This window comes from Petaurus breviceps, unplaced genomic scaffold, assembly GCF_028583685.1.
Source record: "Petaurus breviceps papuanus isolate PSGF00001 unplaced genomic scaffold, PetGlider_PUasm1.0 38, whole genome shotgun sequence".
NCBI classification, from domain to species: Eukaryota; Metazoa; Chordata; class Mammalia; order Diprotodontia; family Petauridae; genus Petaurus; species Petaurus breviceps.
The window spans coordinates 35298676-35326175 of NW_027186304.1; the positions used below are offsets into that span (position 1 = coordinate 35298676).

A 27500-nucleotide genomic window follows, 5' to 3' on the forward strand; every position below is an offset into this window, starting at 1 on the left:
CTTAAACCAAGCACTGAAGGGAACATTGGAATTCCAAAGAAGTGGAGGTTAGGATGGAGAGCAGTGTACTATACTGGTCTACTAATGGAAATAAAGAGATGAATTAGACAATTTCTGCTGTCAAGGATATAACTGTGCTGTTCTTTTTACTGTTGTTCAGTTGTATCTGTCATGTTGGCAAAGATATTGTAATGGTTGCCATTTCCTTCTCAAGCTAATTTTATAAATGAAGAAATTGAGGCAAACAGGGTTAAATGACTTGTCCGAGGCCAGAATTGAACTTAGAAAGTCTAGTCTTCCTTACTGCAGACTAGGTGATCTATCCACTGCACCTCCTAGCAACTTTGATTGTTGCAGCTTTACTGAAGCTGTTTGAAACTCCTCTGCTTACGGAGTTAGGGAGGTGGTGGAGAGAGGTTAAGGGGAAAAGTAATGGAGGAGTTCCTTCCTAAGTCAAAGTCAGAAACATGGGACAACAGGCCTCTATTGGAAATCTGACAAGCCAACCAACCAGTATAAAAGGGTTAGTGTCAAATGGTGTCTTCCTATTAGACTGTGAACTCCTTGAGGGCAGGGACTGTCTTTGCCTTTCCTTGTATCCCTAGCAGTACCTGAAAATTTCACAGTACCTGAAAAATAATAGCCATTTAATAAATTTTTGTTGACTTTATTTGACAGAGGCAAAAGGGGGTTTCATAAGCATTAGCTCCAAGATTCAAAATTGAGTCTAGTGGGAGACAAGATCTCAATTTCAAACCATACAGATTTAGGGCTGGGGTTGAGCCAAAGAAGAGTGAGTTCACTCAAAGTCTCATGGATGCATTTGAGGGTTTTTAAAAAAATATTTAAATAATTTATTTCTTCCTTTCTCCAAGAATGAAATATTTGCTTTTATCAATAATTATATGAAACAACACAAGTATTTTCTATTATTTTCTCTAGTTGTAATTTAATTTTCACATTAATACCTTTCTGATTCTGTAGCTTTAACATATGGTTCAAGAACTAGGGACATCTGGGCCTATAACTTTAACCAGACCCTCCATCATAGATTTCTTTTTTCTGTTACACAACGTGATACTTCAATAAAAGCAACACACATCTTCAGCTTTTTCACTTCAGCAGCCACTAACGCCGTTTCTCCAATATACAAAGGGACTGGGAAGTTAATCTTCTGAGAAATAAACACACAGCCCGGCCCAGACATTTTAGTACCCAGAAGTGCAGAAATCAATTCATTGATCAAAACTCCATGAAAGAGATGGTCCTTTCAAACTTTGTTTTGCAAAGTCTTCACTTAAGTGCGAGGGGTTGACATTCCCTGTTAATTCTGAAAATGTAACACCATCCTTCTGAGTAAAAAGCCTTAGTGAATTTAGCATGGTCTCCAACTTTTACATTCAAATATCAAAGGTGCTGCCTGGTCAAGTCAGAACTGCACGCCCTTCTTTTGTTCAGCCTCCGAAGCACTGGGAGAACTCTTGTCCCTAACTGTGCTCAGTAAAATTCGGTTACTGGAAATTACTGTGAATATCTTTCCAAATTTTAAACAGTTAAGAGGTTCAGGTCTTTCTGTCTACAATACACTGTTGTCAAAAAAATTTTTTTTTTTCTTTTTCTCAACCATTCATTTTTTTTTTTTTTAATGAGTTGGGGTTAAATAACTTGTTCAAGGTTACACGGCCAGTTATTTCTGGGTGTGGTGCTGAGTATCTGAGCCTGGATTTGATGCAGGTCATCCTGACACTGGAGCCGGTGCTCTTACTTGCTGAGCCACCTGGCCGCCCCTAAGCAATTAAGTAACTTGCTCGAGGTTACACAGCAAGGTGTTTCTGGGTGGGTGCTAAGTGTCTGAGCCCGGGATTCAATCTCCAGGTCATCCCGACACTGGGGCCTGTTCTCTTAACTCACTGAGCCACCTGGCAGCCCCTGCAACCATTCATTTTTAGTGAATTCCAATTCAATTTCTATTCTTCCAGTACAAATTCTCTACTATTACCAGATAATGCAAGAAAACCTGGAGAAACCTGTATCACTCTGAAGGTAAATTTCTTGTTCTGATAGGACCCCAGCAGGGTCAGAGAACTCCGAAACCTCACAAGGCCACTGCTACAGAGTCTCAGGATTGCTGATAAGGTTTTTTGTTCATATGTCAACACATCGAAGGGTAAGGGCAGCACCAGCCTCTCCAAACAAATCCTTTAGGGCCAAAACAATCAGTTGTTTGAACTGTGCATCAGTTTAATCTAAATCCATGATCTTGAAACTCAAGTTGGATTTTAATATAATGGTACTCAGAGGGATTTTTGTATATGATTCTTTCAGACAAAAGGCAACTTGTTTTTACTTAAGTGTTTCATAGTATTGATTAAACCTTGGACAAGCGTCTTTGCCTCTCCGGGCCTCGGTTTCCCCCTTGGAGAAGCCTGCACGGGGAATGGGCTTCCCACACCTCAAAGCGCTACAGGTATGCGCGCGCGCGGCCCAGGCGAGCACTTCCTCCCTCGAACTACCGCCAGAGACCCACAGCGCACTCTGGGCCTTGTGGAGGGGGAGGGGCGGTGAGACAAACCACCCTGGGAGCCCACAGGACCCCTCCCCCCAACAGCCCAGACCGAAGCATTTGAGTTTTAAGCCTAATTGTATTTATCTATGAAATGAGCCAGAGATAGAGAAAGCATTTTAGGGTAACAACTAGCTATACAGCTTTAAGGGTTGCAAAGCACTTTGAGATCTTACCTTATTTTATCCTCACAGTAATCCTGGGAAATAGGACTTTACACATGAGGAAACTGAGGCAGACAGAAATGAAGTGACTTGCCCAGGCTCACACAGCTAATGTCTGAGGTGGGATTTGAACTCAGGTCTTCCTGACTCCAGGTGAAGACCTCTGTTCCCTGCACTACCTAGCTATCTACTAGAATATGTCGTGAGCAAAGGAGTTGACAAAGAACAGGCAAGGCGCATCTGGGAGATGACAAGTAGTCTACAGTTCAGCTGTAGTGTATAGGTTATGAAGAGGATTTATATGAAAGAGTTTATAAAGGCAAGTTGGAGCTAGATTGAGGACGACTTACATGGCAGGCTAAAGAGTTTGGACTTTATTTGAAAGACATTTAGAGAACCAATGAAAGTTTTTGAGCCAAGAAATGACTTGGTCAGAGCAGCACATCTGAACATCGATCTGTAGGACAGATGATCAGAATGGGAAGAGACTCAAGACAAGGAGGCTGTTTATTGCTGTTGAATTGTTTCAGTTGTGTCCAACTCTTCATGAACCCACTTGGGGTTTTCTTGGCAAAGATACTTGTGAGTGGTTTGCCATTTCCTTCTCCAGCTCATTTTACAGATGAGAAAACTGAGGCAAACAGGGGTTAAGTGACTTGCCCAAGGTCACACAGCTAGTGCCTGAGACTGGATTTGAACTCAGGTCCTCCTGACTCCAGGCCTGGTGATCTATCCATTATGCCACTTAGCTATCCTAAGGAGACTATTACAGTCGGGCAGAGTAGTAATAATGAAAACCTGGGGTACAGTGGTAGCAAAGGAAATAGTGAAAGGGGAGTGATAGTGTTCACTAGTAGAAAACTCAAATTAATTTTAATTTTGCCCATCAGCTTCCATCAGCTTCATTGTATTTAACTTTCTAATATATAACCATTTGCAGTTGAAGTTGTATTTGAGTAAAATGTATCTGCTGATTGGAATATTGGAATATCTAGTGTAGCACAATGAAAACCTGGCTCTGCCATCTGTCTGTGGGACCTGGATTCATATCTCAGCTCTGATACTTACTACCTTTTTGACCTTGGGCAAATCAGTTCATCTCCATAGCAGACCTTAGTCTCCACAGCTGTTAAATGAGGAAATTGGACTCAGCCTTTGAGGACCCTTCTAGTTCCAGATGTATGGTCCTATGATCTTGCAACCAGCAAGTTAGCAGTTTGTAATGCTTGAAGGAAAATAGAGAAGTGATAAGATAATTCTCAGTTAATATGAATTAAACTTGAATCACATTAGAGGAATCTTTTGCATGGTATACCAATTTGACATTCAGATAGATTTTTTTTATAAATCAATATACTTTGAAGAAGATAAAATTATTTCATTTTAATTGAAAAAGAATATGGGATAGGAAAAAAGGTAAATTGTTTTTATGCTATCCCTCTAAGTTAAGGCTTAAGTTTCAACCTTAAGAAAGTTAAGGTTCAAATAGGCTTTGTTCATTCAGGAAAAGAAAATACTGGTGGGTTTAGTGATGTGGAAATTAAGTTTTTGAAGTGGCCTCTTTGTTTTGCATTGAAGTAAATTACTTTAGATTAAATAATAGTACTGATACTGTTTGTTTTTATTGGAGAGAAATGTTATTGTTCAAGGATGGCAGCTACAGTGTATACTTGATAAGGAGTAAATCAATTGAGTCATAGCCATCTGGTAGCTGCTTATAAGGTTCTTGTGACCTAGGAGTTTGTGACCTGTGAAACCTCTACTCTTCTTGGATTGGCTAAGGTAGCTTAAAATCCATGGTATTTAAATTTGCACATGCCCCTAAAGGTTTGGTTTGTCATGATTTCACAGAGTGAAAAAAGTCTGATGTAAATTGGTGTCTTTCAGCAGTTACTCATAGCAGTTAACCTTGGTGGAAGGAAAGTGGTTGGAATTAAGGGCCCTTCCCCCTCCCCCAGTTGAAAACAACAACAAAAAAAGGGTGTAAAATTTAGCCTGGCAGTTTCAGTGTCCTCATTACTCAAAGGTAATTCCATTTTTTTTTTTAAATCCATGCCAAAAACTGAGCCCAAATCTTTAGTTACAAACTATTCTTGCATCTGACTTTAAGAGGCACACTCTGCATTTAAGAATGGTCAGAAAATTGTTTATAAAGCATTACAGATACAAGGCTGAAAAAAAGTAGGCCGTGGATGAAGGGGAGGGAGGGTCATTGGCAGGAAAGCTTGGCAGACATTACAACTCTGTCCAGAGGCCAAAAGGCAGATAAATCACTTGCTGGTCCCCTCTGTTATTATTGAAATGGTTCAGCCCTGGGGTTTAGCTGTAGGACTTACAAGGTTTTGAAGTGCAAATAGATGGTGAAGGGTAAACCTTTTTAGAGTCTCATTTTAATGGATTTTTTTTTTTCCTGTGTGGATTTCTGGCACTGACTGTGATCTGGAATGGGGACTTTAAAAAAAAGTTTGTTTTGTTTTTGATCAATCAGGCAATAAGAACTTTCCACTGGGGTGTGTACATTTTCTACATGCATATTGATCCTATTGTGTTTAAAAGTAGTTCATTTAATTAGGTCTTTTTTAAAGCCTTCACCAATAAGACTTGCATTAATGAAGCTGTCATTTCAAGGTCATGCCTCTCTGTTGGTAATTAGTGTTAATGTCAAAAGTTACAGATTATTGAACTATATGGTTGGGATATTACACTTATTAATCGTAATAGGTTCCTTAAGTCCAAATGCGAAATAAAGCTAGCCAAAAAAAAAAATCTTTAGATTAAAAAACTGTAGTTTGTGTAAAGGATCAAGTCTATATTTGGAAACAATGAAGACGACTTTTTCTGAGGTGTTGCTTGCTGAGAGCTGCTAAGCCTTCAACCTTTTTTTCAGCTCATGTTACAGTTCAGGTGTTGTATACAATTGGGAACACTTCCCCTTCCCAATTCCCCTTCTCCTTCTTACCTCCTCCAATTGATTTTCTTCTATCAGTTCATTTTTTCCTTTGTATTTGTGATGTCTTAAACTAGGAGATTTTTAGGTGTGAAATAGTTGCCTTTCATCAGTTGTACTCAAAGACAAGTCAGGTGAAGTTATAAAGGATTTTATTAGAATATGGGATATTCATTTCTCAAGTTGGCACAGTTTAGTTTCTGTCAAGTCAATATAGACACGTGACATAAAACTAGTATTCAGGAAAATCATATCTTTTCAGTAAAATCAGGAGGAGGTGGGGATTCACTGGTCACATTTAATAAAACATCATCACCAGCAACAACACTGTAAACTTGGGTTCAGAAGGCATTGGACTCTAATGCTTTTTTTAATCTAAAATACTTTTGTGTTGAATGAAAACAATAGTTGTATATAGCAGTCTTTAATTAATTTTTAATTGAAGAAACACTTTAGAATTAGCATAAAAAGATATCTAGATGAATCTGCTACTCTCCTTGAAAATAAATTATTTATGTAAAGTAGTACTTTTTGCTCATTGCTGAGTAAATAGCTCTTTTAAATAACTATTGCTGAAATGAGTATTTCCCTAATTGTCATTGATTACAAGATGTTCTTAATTGAACTCTGGGCTCGTCTGTGCCCTGTGTTTTCCAATAGTTTTCCTTCATATTATGTGAAATGAGCAACATATGTTTTATAGCTGTGTATTTGCCATTGCTATATTAAGAACCAAATAAATGTTAAAAACAAAAGCAAAACAATCTTTATTACAGCAAGGAAAGAGTTCCCTGCATCTTCCTGTTTTTCTTTAGTTTGTTGCTGGGAGATGTTAATATGACCTTTCCTTTGTTAGAGGAGAGATCTATAGCACTTCCCAGAATCCTCTCTTAACTGTCTTTTATAACGCAAGTTGTAGGTTGTGTAAAGAATGGAGTTCTTACATTTTGATCTGACTGTGTATATTGGGGACCGTATATACTCTCACATCACATCAAACTCTATTTTTTGCTTTCTTAAATTTGATTTTGATAACTGTATATAAAATTTGGAACAATACAATTCAGATATTAAGTATTATTCAACCATAATACTCTTTTTGCAGACTAGAAGAGTCAGGAAGTAGATGTTGAAATATATCTTGAGATTTATTGAAACACATGTGAATGAATTTTATTCTGAATTTGCCAAGTTAAAAGAATACATCTCTTTTTTCACCCTTAGTCCCTGGTCCAGTGAATTGCCCCAATATAGGAGCTTGGGGGTGGAGGAATAGTGAAATGCAGAGTGGAAAGGCAATCTACAAATAATCACTCTTTTCTGCCTTTGATTGTGTCAGATTTTTTTTTTTTGGCAATTGTTTTCTTTTTCACTTAGAAGAGGTTTATGGTCCAATGTCTGTCAAGACAGCCCCAGTCTTCAGTTGTAGTTGTATTTCTCTCTTGAGTTCCTAGAGGTGATGTTATCTTTTGTTCACTCAGCAGTATGGTTGTTCCTGAGAGCATCTGTCACTGTAGGCATTACAAGATGGATGAGTCTCCAGTGAACTGCTGCTGGTTGAAGCAAATGGTGAAAATAAGAAAAGACAAGGGGGTTGAGGGTCTGCAGAGCGAACAGACGACAAGGAAACACTGTTAGAAATCAAGAGTAAGCTGAGCAATAGAAGAAGAAAGAACAAAGATGGATCATATGTCATTTTCTAAACCACCTGGAAATCTTCGCCTTTGGGTAACTGCAATGATCTAAGCGGTCATCTGCATCATGGTAAACAACTCTTTGCTTTCATTGTTGTTGTCGTCCTGTGATTGGCAATGGGAAAAAATTGGAAAAGTGTGGGAAAAATCACAACAGTTTATTAGGTTTTTTTGGTGCTTGGTGCTTTTAACTGAGACTAGATGAGCCTTTCAGATATTATTTAAAAGTAAACATATATGATTATGAAAAATGTATTAAATTTGTGATGAGACTTTTCCCCATCTCCCCCCCCCCCTTTTCATTCCCTACCTCTTTCTGAATGCTAATTACATTTTTGCATGGGAATGACTCTTAGCTGGAAAATATCCAAGGCTCAGCCCTTGGGGACAGTTGAGTTGGCTCTTTTAGTATATTTTAAACAAGTAACTTTTAAAAGGTTCTTCAATGACAGCAGGGAAATATATTATTGATTATTGGCTTTGCAGTTGGGAGATTTTATACTATGTAAAAAAAGAATCTATTACGATGTCTCCGGAAAGTCAAAACGTACATTTCAGAAGGGTGAAACCAAAGCCCCACCTAAAGGAGGCTTTCTAAGACAAGATGATTGGCCAGAATGGAATAAAAGTAGAGAGAGAGATGCAACTGAAAAATGATTTTGTCAAATGATTTGGCATTGTTTTATGAATAAGAGCACAGGTTGAAAGGCAGAAATTAAGATGATTAGAAGGTTTAAACCACACAAATAGTGGAGGATCTTCCTTCTCAATGGGTGTAAATAATAGATGAAAGGGGAAGGGTGACAACAAAGGATCAGGGCGTTTAACAGAATGTGTGCAGCCTGAATGGAGGTCTGTGGCCCTGGGCCAAAGGTCTTAGCTTTGAGTGTAATTAGAAGAAAATACAAAAATGTCATTACTAGCAGGTGAAGTGTGCAGCACGTGGCCGAAAAATAGCAATAATTTTAGACCCAGGAGCTATTGGAATTGGATTACAGACTTTTTTTAATCACTGGGAGCCTCATAGAGCTTTGGAGTTTCAGGGGAAGTAATGGAGTTTGACCTTGTTGACCATCTGTGACAGTCTTAGTTACTGATGGTTTGGTATAGCAAGGATGCATAACTCAGAGTAAGATGCCTATTTGGCGTTGAAAATACACGAGCAAGGAAGCCTTGATCTTGCTCGTTTAGTTTGGTTGGGTTTTCCCCCGCCCTGATGACCTTCCTCCTCATCAGTAAGAGAGGTAAAGTAAACGATTTTGATTTCAAAACCTGAAATTGCCTTGGTTTTTTTTTTTTTAAACATTTTCTCTTCTTTGCTTCCTCCCTCCAAATTTGAGGTGAAGAGTTTATAAAACTGAAAGTCACTTTACTGAAAAATGCAGAATATTTAGTTTTTTAAATTGTTTGTTTAGTATCCTTTATTTTGTTAGTCACTATGATAGAAGAAAATGTACTTTTTTAAAAAATGATAATCAAATTACAGGAAACCGTATATATTATGTACACAAAATTTTACAAATAGTCGTTTATTTTACATATCCCTTTGCTGTTTGTCCTAGATTTTCTTAAGAGCATAGTTAACTGATTGTACTTAATATAATTTTGTATTTAATTTTAGAACAAGTAGCCCTAGGACTACAGATTAATACTATGATGAACGTAACTATTTTCCTTTTGCAGCTAACAGATTTTTTTCCTTTGGAAGTCATTAAAGAACTAATAGCAAAAGCTAGGAAAACAAACCTTTTAAAGCTATTTTCCATCATAGAATATTGATGTTTCATTAAATGAATTTTTGAATGATACCAGGGACTATGAATTTTTCAAACTGCATAAAGTAAAAATACTAACAAAGTGACGTTAATTTTCACTTGTGCTTCTGGCAAGACCGAACTTCTAAGAGAAAGAATGCAAATTTTTAGCATCATAAGGGCACCCGTCAAAAATGCTGACTTACAATTTAAATTTTTTTTTCCTTTTGTTTTATATTCAGCAAGAACTAACCCAAGGGGAGTAATTACATTTGGGTATAAACCTTTAGAAACCTGGTCACCTTTAGAGATTAGGGAAGGAGGCTATCACCAGTTGTGATGGGTTTAGGTTGAGATGAGGCTTTTGTTAATTCGGTTACAAATATAGAATATCAAACTTTTGATGAAATTGCCCTTACTCCTCTGCTTTTGCAGGTGTGAAAGAGCCTTGGGTGAGCTCTGGTACTCTGAGACGACTTGGAGAGCTAGCGGCAGCAGCAGCTGTAGCCTCGCCGGTAGGAGCAGGAGCAGGAGCCGTCGCAGCAGCAGCAGCAGCAGCAGCAGCAGCAGCAACAGGCTCCCTGAAGTCTTTGCTCCTGCCTCAACCATGAACGTGCCCCAGAAAGGTTAACACAGAGAAGCCAAGGTACTATCACAACACGATTTTTTTTCTACCCAATGACTTTTCCTCCAAAGTAAGATTCAAGTGGCTTTTTTGTTCATTTTGAAGGAAGCGACTATATTGATCCTTGAACCGATTTGACCCATTTCAACATCCTGTTACTTTCCTACCCCCAAAACACAGCTGGGGAGGGGGGAAAACACAGGTTAGGAAGGATCCACTTCTACCCCAAAAGTTCTTAAAGAGCTGTCATCAGCAAACAAGGAAGACGAAGTATTTGCTAGCAAGTTTTTCTTCAGTATCTGAGTTTGCCTCGGGTTGCTCATCTGTAAAATGGAGATAAAATTCCTGTGAGCATCTACCTCCCAGGGTTGTTGTGAGGGTCAGATGAGATAATAATTGCAAAGCACTTAGTACAGTGCCTGACACGTAGTGAGCCATGTATAAATGTTAGCCAATGTTATATAAAAATCTAGGTTTTTAGTTTCACACGACTGGTGGTTTATAGCTAGAAATTTTCCCAGGCTGCTTCTGGTTCAAACAAATAGCCCATGATAGACTGTCTTTTGAATCTCTATGCAAAATACCAATCTGAGGAGGTTACAATCTTAAAGAGGTTACTCTTTTTCTCCCTGCCTTCTAAAATGCTTGCCACCAGGGTAGGCCACTTTGAACTCAGAATTAGGGAAGGTGGTACTCACACTCTTTGACAAAGAAGCCTCGGGGCTTTCTTGGGAGTTAAGAATTTGAGGCTGTTGGTTTGAAGTAAGTAGCCTTGCCTATCAGCAGCAGCATAATGCATTAAGACCCCAAGACACTGTCTTTCTCTCTTTTGGGGAGGTTAAAATGTGCTTTAAATGACCCAGCATTTCCAAGAGAGGCCAAAGATCTTTTTCTCTTTTATGGCCCGTTGTATCCTTTTGAGGCCAAAAAGAACAAGAGGGTCATTACCACTAGGGTCCAGGTTCTGTTTGTTACTTAGGGTTACCAGGAAGATTACAGAAAAAACCCAGTAGCTGGCCGGGAACATCTGGAGAATAGTCAGAGGAGGGAATTTGGAGGGGGAAAGAGAGAGAGAGAGACAGAGAGAAAGAGGGAGGAAGGGAAGGGGAGAGGGACAGAGACAGAGAGAACACACGAACTGTTGAATTTTGTTTCACCAGGTGCTAGGAGGAAGCAACAGTAGCCTTTTTGATATGGGAGGCAAATTCTGTGGCCCCTGAAGTTAGGCCACAACAATGGAAGAGGTCAAAGGACAGCTGAGTGGGGTCAGTGAGACACCATGGGGTGTATTTTGTTACTTAGTAAAAGGAGCAGCCTCCTAAAACCTTAAAGGATTCTCTTGAAAAATCTGTGTTGTGAAAAGGTTTTATGAGTCTCATGGCAAAAAGTCCTGATTTATCTAAGGAATGCTTGCTTTTTGTCTGAATGAAAGGATAATCCTTACCAAATGTTGGCAACTTATATAAGCAGTCAATATAGATCTGAAAGGATAGTTAAAGTTGAAGTGTACTTTGGTTTCCAAAATGCTTATCATCTTAATGTTTCTATACCAGAAAATTCTCTGCTAGTGAAGAGCCATTTGTTCTCCAGACTCAAAGCCAAATAAATTTTCAAGAGAAGAGAAAGAAGAGGAAAGATAAAATGAAAGAATGATATAGGTTTTTGGCAAATGTTTCCCTTCACAGTAAATTAAGTATACTTTCTAAAAGCAAAATATACATACCTTTACATTTTCTTGAAGTTTATTTTAAAAGCTAACTTTTAAGATCTATTTCTCTAAAACATTTTATTTTATTGTTAAAGAAAAACTTTAAAAATCAAGAAGTTAGTACAATGTAAAAGTCATCTTTTAACTTTTAAAAAAAAAATTGTCTGAACTGAACAAATTAATATAATGACTCTGAGCTTCCTGGAACAGGCACTTGATTTTTTGTTTATTTTAGTTGTGTTTAATTATAAAGAAAAAAGTAAGTTGATGAGTAAGTATTGTTTGATATCATTCAACAAAATTGAATTAAGTACAAGTTATGGTGTGCTAAAGGATTTAGGGATACAGAGATGGAAAAGGTCACAGTCTCTATTAGTAACTTACAGTGCTCAAGGGGGACGTATGTACGAATAACTAATGAACATTTAAAAAATTATTAAATGAAAAAATATTATTAAATGCAAAGAGAAGATTAAGTAGAACGGAGAAGAGATCCACAGGGACAAAAGGAGAAGGGAGTAAGCAGTCATAGGATATATGATTGTTTCCACATTTTTGAATTAGTAAGGATGGAACCATTGTCAGAGTCAGGATTGAAAAAAAAAGAAACAAAAATTTCACTCTTTATAGAAGAGAAAAAATCCCCTCTACTGTTTAAAAGGACTCTTTATAACAATCCAGACCTTCCATGGCTCCAGAGATTCTGGACACATTAGGAAAGAAAAAGGTGCTAAGTGGATTTATATGGAAGTGGAATTGTTGTGGGAATAATCCAAGTTTTGTTATTAGCCTTATAACTCATATAGTAGGGAAAATAAAGATTAAATGAGTAGTAGGAAGCAATTTCTGGATGGATAAATTAATTGTGGAGGGGATTTTCTACATTGTATAATAGGAAACACTTTCTAAAAGCTACAGCTTAATGTATGGAAATGATAATGTGCTCAATTTCAGTTTTCTCAAGGTAAATAAATACACTTTTCAAAAAATAATTTAGAATCATAAGTCTCTTGGCTGACAATTACTTGTCAAACACAGGAATTTTTAAATAACATTAAAGTTGGGGCAAAATTGACAAATAGCAACCTTAAATAAATCTTTGAGGGCTAGAAGATGGAAATACTGTGTGAGAAGATGGAAGGAAAAGATAAAGTTGGCTGGAATGACAAATCTAGACAGGAATGGGAGTGTCAGATGTCACTTTAAAATTTCAAGTTGATTTAGGGTATATTCTCCTTTTGTAACTAGATTCTCTGCAGGATGTCATTTTAAAAAAACCAAAACATATTTAGATATATTTAAGTGTGTTCCTCTGGGGAAGATAGAAAGTATTTTACTCTAATAGAAAAATAGAAAATTATGCTGATTTTTTTTTTGTTTTGCAAAAAGTAATTCTGATTTGCTACACTTTAAAAAAGTAATTAGAAAAATTAGTTTCTCTTTTAAAGATAATACAGTACAGTAGGGATCTGTTTTTCCTTTAACTTTAGGCTTACAGGTTTTATTAATGAATCATCTAAGGAATAAGAAAGGTATAAGAAAAAATGAAACCCAGTTGTAGACTTAGGGACCAGTGAAACAGAAAATGATCTCATTTAATTATAGTCATAGGTCCACTTTCAAAACTTAGGAAATAACATAGAAAAGGAAGAAAAGAGAATGCAAATGAATATTTCAAATAGCTCCTTGTGCTCCGCCCAGAACAACTCAAAAGTTGCTAGTTTGAAAAATTGGAGAGAAGTAGCTTTTGAAATTCATTTCTAGTTTGAGGGGAATTGGTTTTTGCCTCAGGCATCTCATGCAAATTTTCAACGATTGTCATGATAAACACCTAAAGTTTTGCTTTTGTTGAAGTTGTATGGGCAGCTCTATGTGTGGCAAGCATGATGAACGCTGTAAGCCACACGTTGGAGCGTTTCCTTGTATTTAATGTTTTCTGTTCTGGCTGATTAGCTTTGCTCTATGTTGAAAAATTGGTCTCTGGTGGCATGGTCGTGGTCACACATTGCCTGTTACTGTTGTGTATCTTTGATGTTGCCCAGGGATAGCCTCTGGTCATTACACTAGCTCCAGAGATTCTTGACTGAGACTTGTTTATTTTACACAAGAATTCAAGGTATTCAAGGAAGAAAGTTAGGACTTACAGAAGTAACTAATAACTCTTCATTACATGGAAGAATAGTAGGGTGGGGGTTGGGAGGGATAGAAATATAGAAAATATGTAAATGGTGTCTATCTTTTTATTATGATAATTTTCATTTGAAACATAATTGGAATGGCAGTTGCTTCTTAGCGATTATTTCTAGTAAGTTAAGAAAGGGAAAAGTACCTGTAGAGTTCAAACACACATATACACACGTGTGTGTGCGTGCGCATGCGCACTCACATCACTACATATATTTACACAATTTAAACTTTTGGCTAAGAAGTTGTCAGGAGAGATAGGACAACTTTTGCATTCTCCAGACTATTGAAAATGTTTGGAGAACTTCTTAATATGATTTATGTCTTTGTAGGTAGCACAGTGAATAGAGTGCCTGACCTGGAGTTCAAATCCGATCTCAGACACTTGCTAGCTGTGTGACCCTGGGCAAGTCACTTAACTCTGTTTGCCTCAGTTTCCTCATCTGTAAAATGAGCTGGAGAAGGAAATGGCAAGTATCTTTGCCAAGAAAACCCCAAATGGGGTCACAGAGAGTCTGTCATGACTGAAACAACTCAATAACAACAACATATTTACAACATTTTGAGGAAGATAGAGGATAAAAACAGACAAAATCACTTATTTTTAATGAATTTGGTGAAATGAATAGCCATGTGCTTTTTGTAAATATGCTTGAATATACAGTACTGCCTTTGAGTAGTTTCTAATGTAAATAATTTGAATTTAATTTTAATAAAATTTATTATAGAGAATGAAATGAGAAAACATTGCTCTACAATAACAATAAAAATAATATATTTATATAGTACTTAAAAATTTGCAAAGCATTTTACTTACATAACAATCCTATGAGATGGGTATTGTAAATATTATTATTACAGATGAGGGAACCAAGGCTCACAGAGATAAGATGGTTGTATCTCCATCCCCCAGCTGAATGTAAACTCTCTGAGAGGGGGAGTTCTCTTTCCCTCTTTCTTCCTCTCTCTCTCTCTCATCCTTGGGGCCTAGCTCTGGGTCTAAAACATAGAAGATACTTAATAAATATTGAATGAATGAATAAATGTCTTATATGTGTCAGAGCAGGAACAAAGCCCAGATCCTCTTAATAGCTAGTATTTATTTAGTCCTTAAAGGTTTACAAAGCACTTTGCATACTTAATCTTGTTTTATCCTCACAACATGCTGCTACTTTACAAATGAAATAATGGAAACTCAAAGATAAAAGTGACTTGTTCAAAGTCACACAGCCAGTATGCAAGTGACTGAGCTGGAACTAAAACCTAGTTCTTCTAAGTTAAAATTCATTGCTCCTTTTGTTATGTTACAACTGTTTCTTTTATGAGAAATAATTTTGTTGTTGTTCAGATGTTTCACTCATGTCTAATTCCTCATGACTCCGTTTGGGGTCTTCTTGGCAAAGATCATGGCGCAGTTTGACATTTCCTTCTCCAGCTCATTTTATAGAGGAGGAGACTGAGGCAAACAGGGTTAAGTGACTTGTCCAGGGTCACCCAGCTAGCAAGTGTCTGATTTGAACTCAGAAGATGAGTGTTCCTGAGTCCAGGCCCAATGCTCTATCCACTGCGCTGCCTAGCTGCCCCATAGATTATTACAACTGGGAATAGAGTGGCACAGTAGAAGGGGAACTGATTTTGAAGTTAGAGGACCTGGATTCAAATTTTGTCTTTGGCTCTTAGTATCTGTGTAACTTGGAAAAGTCAATTATCCATCATAGGCCTCAATTTCCTCTTTCATTTTTTTTTTCCTTTTTGGAGGGGAGAAGGTTGGACAATTGGGATTTGCCCAAGGTCACACATGTCTAAGTGTGTCAAGTGTCTGAGGTCACATTTGAACTCAGGTCCTTCTGACTCCAGGGCCGGTGCTATATTCACTGCTCCACCTAGCCTCCCCAGTTTCCTTATTTTTAAAAATGGAGGGCTTGTATTTCTTTATCTCTGAGGTTCCTTCCAGTTCCAGATCTGTAATCTTATGAATTGGAATCAATGTTTTTAACATACGCTTTTGCATTTAACTTGCATTAGTTTTCTATTTTGGAATAGGCTCCTTTGGGGCAGAGAACTGTATTTTACCTTTTTATATAGTTCCTGGCACATAAAATCATAGACTCATGGGATGTTACTGCTGAAAAGGACATGCTGATTAAGAAGCAATTAAAAGACTCTGAATCTTACATGTTCTATTCAATTCAAGAATCTGTAATGGTTATGGTGGTGGTGTGATTGACTACAAGGCAGAGACAAAGATAAATAGACATGGTCATATGCCATCAAGGAGTTTATAATCTCAAAAGGAAGATAAGATATATAAAAATAAATGCAGTAGAAATTAGAAAATGCTATGTGTATAGGAAAAATACAAAGAGTTTTGTGAGTATTCAAGAAATAGGGAGATTACTTCAGACTTGGGATGGTGGAGGATGCAGTGAAAGCTACGTTTAAGAGATGGCATTTAAGTTGGGCCTGAAAGATTGGATGATATTTCAGTAGGCATAGCAGGAGAGTAAATATATTCTAGTTAGGTTCATGTACTTTGCATGAGCAAAGACAATGAAGTAGGATATTACAAGATGAGTTTGAGGGACAGTTTAGTTTTAGTATCAAGCTCATAAAGAAGAACAGAATGCGAAAAAGTAGATCAGAGACAGATTGTGAAGGCCTGAAAGAGTGTTGACTTTATAGCCTATGCGAAGCCGTGGATGGTTATGGGCAGGGAGTGGAACCAGTCCGAGTTTTTATTTCACTTCTCTGATGCAATATGTTGCAGCCTGGTTATACCCATGATATGCAGAAAGTTCTTTGAGTCACTGACAGTTTTTCTTCTTAGATTTTAGTGTTTCATGATTGACATCCATACAGAATCACTGGGGAAATATTATATAGTCTTTTAAGAATTCATTTGTATTGGTATCTTTAAATTTTTATATCATCTACATTTCTCAATATATCACCCTCCCAGAGAGCACCCATTCTTTCAAAAAATAAAAGAGAGGGAAAAAAAAAGTTGGCAAAACTAACCTATAGATTAAAAAACAATATCAGTATTCTATACCTACAGCTCTCTCCTTCACTTCTATGAATAAGCAGGAGGAAGTTCTTCTCATTTTTTCTTTGCAACCAAGCTTGGTCATTTAGAATTTAAAAGAATTTCGCTTCAGTTTCTTGGTTTTTGTTGTTCTATCCATTTACACTGTTGTAGTGATTGTGTGCATTGTTTTCCTGCTACTGCTTACTTTGATTTTTTTTAAAAATGTATTTTCTTGTGCTTCTCTGTATGGATCATATTGTTTCCTATAAAACAATAATACTACATTGCATTGGTATACCGTAACCATGTAGCCATTCTTCAGTTGATGGATATCTACTTTGTTTCTAATTCTTTGCTACTACTAAAGGTGCTACTATAAACATTTTGCTGTAATAAGGTCTTTATTTTTGACATTGACCTTCTTGGGCTTTGTATATATGCCTAGCAGTGGAATCTTTAGGTCATTGGATATGGACATTGGTGTTCACTTTCTTTGCATAATTCTAAATTGCTTTCCAGAATGGTTGGAACAATTTACAGTTTTATACTTTGTGCATTAATTTGAGTCCTGCAAAGGTTAAGTGATTTGCCCCATATCATAGGTAGCTCAGTAGCAGAGCTAGGCATTTATCTCAGGTCCTCGGACCCCAAATCTAGCACTCCTTAGACGATCACTTGTTGCTCACAGTTGTCAAATACAAAGACCAGTTTGGAGCTTCAGAGGGAGATTAGGGCAGATAAAGATTTCAGTCATCTGTATAGAGGTAATTGTTAAAATTGAGTCACAAGATTTAGGTGTCAAAAGGGACCTAAGCAGGATCCATCTCATCTAATCCATATCTGAAAGAGAATTTTCATTTTTAAAACACCTAGCAAGTGATCCCTGGAAGACTTCTAGCAAAGTAGAACCCATACCTCCAGAGGCAGCTCATTCCACTTTGGGATGACTCTTGTTTTTATGAAGTTTTTCCTGTATCCAAGGAACTTTTTTGTCTTTGTATTTTCTTCTTTCTGCTCCTGGTTCTGTCCTCTGGGGCCAAACAGAAAGGGTATTTTCAAGAAGTTTGGCAATGAAATGCAGAAGGGAGATAGAAAGGCAACTACAATATGGCAGGGATCTGGGGAATTGCTTTGTGTTTTATGTAGGGGAGATCTGAGCATGTTTGTAGACAATGGGAAGGAAGCAATTGAGATTGAGAAATGAAAGATCCATGAGAGTGAGGGGATAATTTATGGAGTCAAGTCCTAGAGGAGGTGGAGACATGGGGGAGGGAAGGAGGCACACAAGTAGAGAGGTTAGCCTTGGGAACAAGGAGGAATCGGAAAGAAATAGCCTAGACAGGAAGGAAGACTGTATTCAAAGGGAAATGCCAGACCACTCTCCTTGAGATTTTTCTTCTTTTCTGAGTCCAAACAGCAGAATTCTTGATGTGATAGTCTCTTTTGCCATCTCTCTATCCACTGTCCTTGCCTAGTCTCTGAAAATACAACTTTAAAGGCTCTTTTCAAACAATGCAGCTTCAAGGCATTTGTTAATCATATAACACTCCATTGTAGATACAACAGAAATCAACAGAGTAAAGGATAACATTTATTTCTTTCACGAGTTATTTTAAAACAAATGTGTCCCCCATCACAGTCATTTCACCAAATTCTCCTTTTGCATCTTTTGCTAATGATGGCGTGCATGGGTGCCTGTGCTTGGACTCCAGTACCAAAATAACATTTCTCCCTAGTCTCCAAACACTATCCCTGGCAATTTCTCCCCAGATCAAGTATGCCCTAGCAAAACAGGACAGCATACCCTAGCAAAAACATTTATCTCTCTTCCTGATACAGTAGCTGGCTGCACCTATAGAATTTATTAGACTTAACTGGCTGTGTACCAGCTCATAAAGATATTTACTACTCACTGACCTATCACACGCATCCTGGATTCCTCTCTATGTGTATCCTAGACTTGGACATATGGATACTCCCTACCTTTATCTTGTCAAAACAAGGCATTGATACAGGTCAGCCTGGGTATTTCTCAGTCAGCCCCAACTGTTAGTTGACTTAGTGATGTTTCAGGCCTAAAACTGTACCTCCCCATAGCCCTTCTTTGGGCTATTTCCCCGTGAACACTGGGTAACAAGACTTTGAAGTAGATACTAAATGTGCATGTTCCTTTAGCAACTAACCACTCCTTAACCACTCCCTAATCCCACCCAAAATCACCTAGTTAGCATAATTGGCATATGTTTTACTATAGTTTATCCTATATAAACTTTAACTCTATCCCTCTAAGGTCACAGGTTCCCTGAGAACTCTTGCCTGCTCAAAAGTATAACAATAAACCTTTGCCACCTTGACTTAAAAAAAAAAGTGTGTGCGCATGCATATGTGTGTGTGTGTGTGTACACATACATATATATGTCTGCTGGCTTTGTTTTTTAAAAGTTATCTTTATATAGGTCTTGTGTGTGTGTGTTTATCAGTTAATTCTTAATTATTTGATGCATTTTGTTGTAAATGGTCAATTTTCCTTATCTTTATGAGGGATATATATAAATGCAGTTGCTTTTTGTGGGTTTATCTTATCTCTATATTTTATTAAATCCTTTTATTACCTCAGTTAAAATGTTTTTGTTCAGTCTCTTGGTTTTCTAAATATTTAAATCCTGTCATCCACAGATTTTAACCTTTTAATTGTCACTTCTTATTTGTTCCATATTGAGCTGGTTAGAACTTTGAAATTATGTCAGATTACCAGTCAGTCATCATTTATTGATACCTACTCTGTAAGTGCTGAAGGTACAGATCCTGCTTTTCACAAATTTATATTCTATAAGCCCAAGTTGTCTGATTATGTCCCTCCACTACTCAATGACCTTTAGTGGCTTTAAAATTGAACTCATTAACTTTACCCTCAAACCCTTTTCCTAACTTCCCTTTCACTGTTGAGAATACCACTACCATCCCAATGACCCAGAATTGCAACCGAGGGGTCATCCTCAACTCCTCACTTTCTCTCTCTCTCTCTTTTTTTTTTTAAGCAATCGGGGTTAAGTAACTTGCTCAAGGTTACACGGCCAGTTATTTCTGGGTGTGGTGCTGAGTGTCTGAGCCCAGATTCAATCCTCCAGGTCATCTCAACATTGGGGCTGGTGCTCTTACTTGCAGAGCCACCTGGCCACCCCACCTTACTTTCTCTTAACCCATGACACAATCTGTTTCCAAAAACTGCTGCTTTCACCTTTTCTAATCTCTTGAATATGCCCCTTCCTCCCCTCTAACACTCTTTCTACCCTAATACAGGTCCTCATGACCCCACACCTGGACTATTACAATAGCATATTGGTCTGGTCTCTGGCACAAGTCTCTCCCATTCCAGTCCATCCTCTATTCAGCTGTCAAATTAATTTTCCCAAAATGCAAGTCTGATCACAGTTACCTACACAGCTGTCTGCATTCGTTAAACTTCAGTGACTCCCTATCACCTTCAAAATCAAATAGCCTCTGTTTAGTGTTCAAAGTCCTTTGTAAACTGGCCCTATCCTACCTTTCTAGGCTTCTTACTTAACACCCTAAACCTCTCCATATACTCTGCAATGCAGTGACAATGGCTTCCTTGCTCGTCCTCAACAGTATCTTCCATCTTCATTCCAATAGTTTTCATTGGCTAACTATCTCTTATGCCTGAAACGCTTTTCATCCTCATCTCTGCCTCCTGGCTTCTCTGGCTTCTTTCAAGTTCCAAATAAAATATTACCTTCTACAGGAAAGTTTTCCAATCCTCCTTAATTCTAGTGCTTTCATTTTATTAATTACTTACAATTTCTCTTGTACAGTTATCCCTTCTCCATCACAGGGGTTAAGGGGATAGATCCCCCATAATCTGGAAAACCTGCATAAAATTTTTTGGCCCTCCTTTCATACAAAAAAAGAAGACTGAATTTTTTCTTTTTCTTTTATGGGGTATTTACAGTACCTTAAAATTTGGGTTAAGTATTTGATCATAGTCTCTGTGTCATCTGTTGGCCTTTCTGTATCATCTACAACTTACAACTCCCCTCCAAATTTCCATTTAATGTCTTATGCTGACCTGCAATATCTTGAAGCTACATTGAGGAAAGTCACAATGTGGAAGGAATAATTGTATATAACTTGTTTGTACAGTTTGCATTTTGTCTCCCGAGACTGAGCTTTCTTGGGGTAGAGAATGTCTTTTACTTTAATTAGTTATCTTCAAAGCTTAGCACAGTGCGTCATGTGTAGTAAGCACTTAATAAATGTTTATTGATTATCAGTATAATTAAAAGTGATGACAGTGGAAAATCCTTCATTACCACCTCTTTTTTTTTAAAGTAGGAATGCTAATTTTTTCCATTGATTTAATACTTTTCCTGAGTTTTGAATAGATACTTTTTGTCATATTGAGGAAAGTCTTCAATTTTTGTACATCTGAATGTATTAGTTTTTTTTTTTCAATGAGGCAAATATAAATTTGATACTAAAACTGGTAGGGATAAATCTGAAAAAGAAAATGTTAAGTCAGTATAATTAATGAATAGTGATATAACATATTATATAAAGTCCTGGTAACTAGTACATAGCCCTCTATCTCAACTATTCATTATGACCAAGGAAGATTACTAACAGGAATATAAGAATAATTCCATAATAGGAAAAAATTGATATAAATCACTCATAAAAATATTATTACAATGTTTCACTCTGTTAAGGAAGTGACTGTGGCAAAATGCAATCTCTGGGAGGATTTTATCCAGTTGAACAGGCGTCATAAGTAGGTCCCAAGGATAGATTTTGTTTGGTTTCTGAAGGCCTGACTAGGTAAGTACCAAGATGGTTAACAACAATAAGTTGGCAGCTAGAGAGAAGAAATTTTGGCTACAGCAACTCATCAATAAAAAAATTTATATTGAAATATTATGGTTATAGTGCTAGATACAAAAAAAAAACCTGACTAAAAATAGCATCTATTAGAATCTTTTAGCCTTTCTTCATATTTTCTATTGCAATGATATCATTCAGTAATTTGATCTAGTATATGTTATTATAACTTTAAAAAAATAGCATCTGTGCATGGTACTGTGCCTGATACATAGTAGGCATTTGATAAATTCTGATTTAATGAATGAATAATTATCTGACAATCCAGTTCAATAATATTTATTGAAACACCTACTGTCCAAGGCACTATGCTAGATAGCTTCTGGGAATATAAAGATGAAATAGTCCCTTTCTGCAAAGAGCTTACATTATTGACATTTTCGTTGATAGCTGACATTTTTAATTCTTTGTATTCTTTATGATTCTGTTAAGTTTTCATCCCTCAAATTTTTTAAAATCTGCATTTAGTTTCCTCTCTAATTCTTCCTGCAATTTTTAAAAGCTGTTTGTTTCTTCTCTTAAACTCTCTCATGATTTTTTTCCCTTTTATTTTAGTTCTCCCCCTGTTTAGCATGTCTGTAATTTTCCGTAACTGTCATGTGATTTTTTTGAATTGTTTTTGAAGCTACTTCGAATATTGTTTCAGTGTTCCTTTTTTCTTTAGCTTTTCATAGGATCATTAGTTTGGACTTGGAAAGGCAATGTAGTCTACCTCCTAATTTTAGAAATGAGATCATTTCTGTTTTTCCATAATTTGTTCATTGTATTTTTTCATAGGTTTGGGTTTTTTTTTTTGGCTTCTGTTGTATTGGTGCTCTTCAGCTTCTTATTGTTTTCTTAGTGAGTTTTTTCTTCTGGGAATTTTTAGCAGTTTTTTTCTATTACTATTTTTAGGGCAACCTTAAGAAACCAGGCCTGTGATCTTTCTATTATCCTATCAGAAATCTATATTTATCACACTTATATGGTATTTTTTCCCTACATTATCTAATTTGTGCTTCACATAAACCTCATTATTATCCCTTTTTGATAAGAGAGGAAACTGAGGCTCAGGAAAGCTCAGTTAATTGTCCAGTGTCATCTGGCTAGTAAATGGCAGAGCTCGGACTTAAATGTAGTCTCATAACTGAGTCTAGTCCACTCTTTTTACCAAGCCTTTCCTTGATTTGTTCCCAGGCAGGTTTCCTAAGGTCTTTCCAGTTCTCAGAATCCCATTCTTGGGATCAAGGAAACAAAATCCATTTGATCTCTGCCTTTGCATGATAAGCTAGTCAGTGAGCCATCAAGTGTTATTGAGCTCTAATTACTTCCCAACCCCATCTATATAGTTCCATTTACATTAAAATTTTTTTAAACCCCACCCCTCACCAAGCTTTTTAAAAGAGTAATTCTTGAATAGGCAACTCTGGTATAGTGGTTAGAGAACTGGCCTTAGAGGGAAGACCTAAAAAAGGAAGTAGAGGAGAGAAAGAAGGAAGAGGCAATTCCAGTTTACTTAAGTAAGACAGAACCATTTGTTACATCATTAAAGCTTTCAATTAAAAAGAAAAAAAAGCTCATCAGAAAAGAAAAAACTTATTTTAAAATGGGGAAAGGAAACAATAATCAAAGTAACTATATTTAAGGAGAATTATACAAGTATCACTAACATGTAGTGAAGATGACTTAAAAGGATATTTTTTTTTAGACTTGACACCTAATGGATTAAGTCCACATGAAATGGAAAAGAGAATCACATTCTCAGCCAGCTGTGATACAAATGGGTCTAACGCCCTTAGAGACGCAAGGCTAGTGCTTGTCCTGCCACTCTCATTACCTCTGGTACCCTAGTGTGCATTCAAGTTTTTTTCTTTTTAGCAAGTCATCCTTGGTTCATTGTTTCCATTTATTTCAGTTTTTGGAGTGCGATTTTGTTTTTTGTAGTCTAGTTTCATGCTTATCTAGCTTTGTGCCTATTAGCCACCTGTCCTGATCTAGAGCTTTCTGTTTTCCCCCTTGTCCTACAGCTGCGGTATATTGACAGGGACAAAGCAATTACAAAAACTCTCTGCCACCAAGAGTCTTTGTTTAAATAATTCAGTAGTATTCTTAAATGTACTTGTTCATACCTGATAGGTCCATTGTATTTTGTTTTTATAGACACTATTTGTCCTCTGTGTTGGAAAGAACAATTTCAAGAGCCTGGTTAGCATGGGAGGCTTATGTAGTGAGTGTGTAAAGAAAGAGATCTTCTGTCTCCTCTTTTCTTTCCCCCTTCATTTGTCCTCTTCCTTAATTAAGTGGTTGTAGCTGCTGAAATGGAAAGGGCAAGCATTTTAGGCAGAGCACAACTTGGTGTGAGTGCTGAGTACTTACTTAAAATAAAAATATGGACGGTTTACCTAATCTGATATTTTTGGTGGGAAAATTCTTGGTTTTTAGACGAAGAGAAAATCATTGAGATTGCTAAAGTTTTCCATGCACCTATATAGGAGATACACAATAAATATGTTGCTAGTGAATGAAGTCTCCATGTCTACGTATATATACTTAGAGAAATAATGATTCCCAGTATGGACAGCTTCATGTATGGATATAAATATTACCAGTCAGAATATTATTCTCATTTCTGCTTACTATGTAGATGAAAACATTACAGCTCCACACATTTACACCTTTACGTACAGGTACAAACACTATAGGGCAACTGGGTGCTGCAGTGGATAAAGTCCTAGGCCAGGAGTCAAAGATCTGAGTTCAAATCCAGCTGCAGATGCTTACTAGCTTTGTGACCCTGGACAAGTCACTGAACCCTGTTTGCCTCAGTTCCTCATCTGAAAAATGAGCTAAAAATGGCAAACCACTCCAGTATCTTTGCCAAGAAACCTGGAATGGAGTCATGAGGAGTTAGATACAACTGAAATGACTAAACAACAGTACCAACACTACAGACTGAAATATGACCCATTCCTATGCTATTTCCCTTACACACCCCGGAAAGAAAAGCTGATACTGAGAAAAGTTGATAGAAGCTTTGGCAAGTGGCAGAGGTCTGCTTTAATTTTCTCCACTGTCCTTTCTCTCCAAAAAGGGTGAACTGAGTGTGTAATGGTTGGTTGTTTGGACTTCATTTGACTTACTGAGGTGACAGGTACTTTTTTGAAGAACTACGTTTGGATCCACTCATTATCTGGGTGCACATAATAATTCCATGGTGGTGAGGTGCCCCCTCTGTTTTAGTAGTATCATTTTTAGCTGAAAACATTTATTGGGAATCTGTAAGTATCTGATGCTGTGCAAAGGAAATAAAAGTAGGCATGCCCCTTACCCTTCATAGTCCCTTATGTAAAACAGACTGCAAAGTAATGGAGACTTAGAACTCCCCCCAGTGTTACACAGGCCTGTTTTTGCAGTGGACTTCACAGATATTTTTGCCTTACTATATTTTGTTTTTGCTGCCTAAAATATTTTTCTCATCTGTTAGCATCTGTTTAGTTTTGTTCAAGTTGACTTTCAGCCAGATACCAATTCCAGCTCACACAAATATAATGCTGAGAGGCACTTAGTGCTTGACTCATTTTGAGAATCAAGGCAAAAGAGGTCACTTGCTGTGGGCTTGCCTACATTACTAGTCTCATAGAATGATATTGGATGGGATTTTAAGTACTCCCTCATGAAAGTATACTGCATTAAATGAACATCTTTTTTTAATGAGGTTCATCTTTGTGAACTAGCATGAACTAGCCAAGTGAGTCCTTTGCTTGAGTGGATAGCCAGTTTGGTGAGCGGGTCTGTGCCTGAGGCCAGTTTTACGACTCTTTACTTTGTCTGAGAAGGTATGAGACTAGGTTTTTACAACACTTTGTATCTTCATAATAATAGCTAGCCTTTATATGATGCTTTAAAGTTTGCAAGGCACTTTTGCATGTGGGTTTGTTTGTTTGTTTTTCCATTTGAGCTTCTCAGGAACCCAGAAAGGTAGGCGCTAGTATTATCCCCATTTTACAAATGAAGATGCTGAAGCACAGGGAAGGTAAATGGCTTATCCAGGGTCCTTCCCACAGCTAGTAACTGAGGCAGGATTTGAAATCAGGTTTTCTTTGAATACCTTTATTGATCCTCAGTCTTCTTGATTAGTGTGAGCTGTTCGCTATCTCTTTACTTGAGAACTAATGGAGTTATAAAAGTGGGGGGAGCAGGACAATTCAGAGAGTACTGTCAGCTGCCTGCCAGACCCTTCAACATTTCTGTGGCATGACAGGCTCTCCTGGTATTTCCTATAGAAGTTTCCTGGGAAGAATTCTCTCAAAAGAAAGTTTATTGACTAACTCACTGATCATTGTTCTTATTATGGTAATGATTATTGCTAAACCTATGATTTTATAGTGATAGGTAACATTCACTGAGGATATTCCTTCTGCCAATGTAGGTCAGCCATGTGCTCAGCAATTTTTGACAGAGATTTGCCTAGGGGACTTAGAGATGAAGTGCCTTTCTTGGGGTCACACAGCTATTATGTGTCAGCACTTGAAACTAGGTGTTTGCATCCCTAATGCCAAACCTATTCTCACTTGATTGTTATTACTACTGTTACACAACTGGAGAGGTTTTTTTTTAGCATTCATACACAATCTTGCAAGTACAGTGTGGATGGTTGCAACGTTGTCACATCTTGGTATTGAGTAAGTGCCTACTACACTTTCTGATAGCAAGACATTTGATAGATGGGGCCAAGAAGAATTGGGGGAATTAGTCCTTTCTTTTTGAAAGGTATAGATGGGTCCTCTATCTTCCCAATTTACCTGGTCTCTTCTCTACTCTATTTCCTAATGCCTAGTTCACCTGCTTCTCTTCTGCCCCAGGCGTCAGTGATAATGTTACTACTCAGTTTTGTGTTTCAAAGTATTATAATTTGGGGTGGCCAGGTAGCGCACTGAGTAAAAGCACCGGCCCCAGACTTGGGATGACCTGGGATCGAATCCGGGCTCACATATCTAGCACCACACCCAGAAATAACTGGCCATGTAACCTTGAGCAAGTTACTTAACCCCAATTGCTTAAAAAAAAAAAGGATAATTCATGCCATAATTTGTATAGAGGGCGGAGGGGGAGAAAGTAATACTTTACCATCAATATATGTAGGATGTAACACCAACCCATAACATATTTGACAAATGATGGGATAGTTGTTTTCAGGGGCAAATATTATTATAAACAATTACATGGCAAGAATTATAAGTGCTGGAGAGGTAATGTGGCCAGCTTTAGAGTCAGGACGAATTAGAGAGGAAACTAGATGTAGATTTTAAAAAATTTGAGGGATGAAAACTTAACAGTCATAAAGAATACAAAGAATTAAAAATGTCAGCTATCAATGAAAATGTCAATAATGTATGCTCTTTGCAGAAAGGGACTATTTCATCTTTATCTTTGTATTCCCAGAAGCTAGCATAGTGCCTTGGACACAGTAGATGTTTCAATAAATATTTATTGAATTGGATTGTCTGATAATTATTCATTCATTAAATCAGAATTTATCAAATGCCTACTATGTATCAGGCACGGTACCATGCACAGATGCTATTTTTTTAAAGTTATAATACCATACACTAGGTCAAATTACTGAATGATATAATTGCAATAGAAAATATGAAGAAAGGCTAAAAGATTCTAATAGGTGCTATTTTTAGTCAGGTGTTTTTTGTATCTAGTACTATAACCATATTTCAATATAAATTTTTTTATTGATGAGTTGCTGTAGCCAAAATTTCTTCTCTCTAGCTGCCAACTTACTGTTGTTAACCATCTCAGTACTTAGCTAATCAGGCCTGCAGTTTTTAAAAGCTGTTTGTTTCTTCTCTTAAACTCTCTCATGATTTTTTTCCCTTTTATTTTAGTTCTTCCCCTGTTTAGCATGTCTGTAATTTTCAGTAACTATCATGTGATTTTTTAAAATTG

The 27500-nt window shown here is 37.1% G+C and overlaps 1 protein-coding gene and 2 pseudogenes across 1 annotated transcript in view; 1 reads left to right on the forward strand and 2 right to left on the reverse strand.

The window, feature by feature from the left end:
* GREB1L (GREB1 like retinoic acid receptor coactivator) overlaps positions 1–27500 on the forward strand; it is a 344278-nt gene that overhangs the window by 188969 nt on the left and 127809 nt on the right. The window contains exon 3 of the mRNA XM_069099751.1: positions 9558–9768. The gene's annotated coding sequence lies outside the window, so the exon portion shown is untranslated. The remainder of the gene's footprint in view (positions 1–9557; positions 9769–27500) is intronic.
* Positions 999–1943, reverse strand: LOC138169950 (hydroxyacyl-thioester dehydratase type 2, mitochondrial-like; annotated as a pseudogene).
* On the reverse strand, positions 1968–9731 carry LOC138169951 (uncharacterized; annotated as a pseudogene).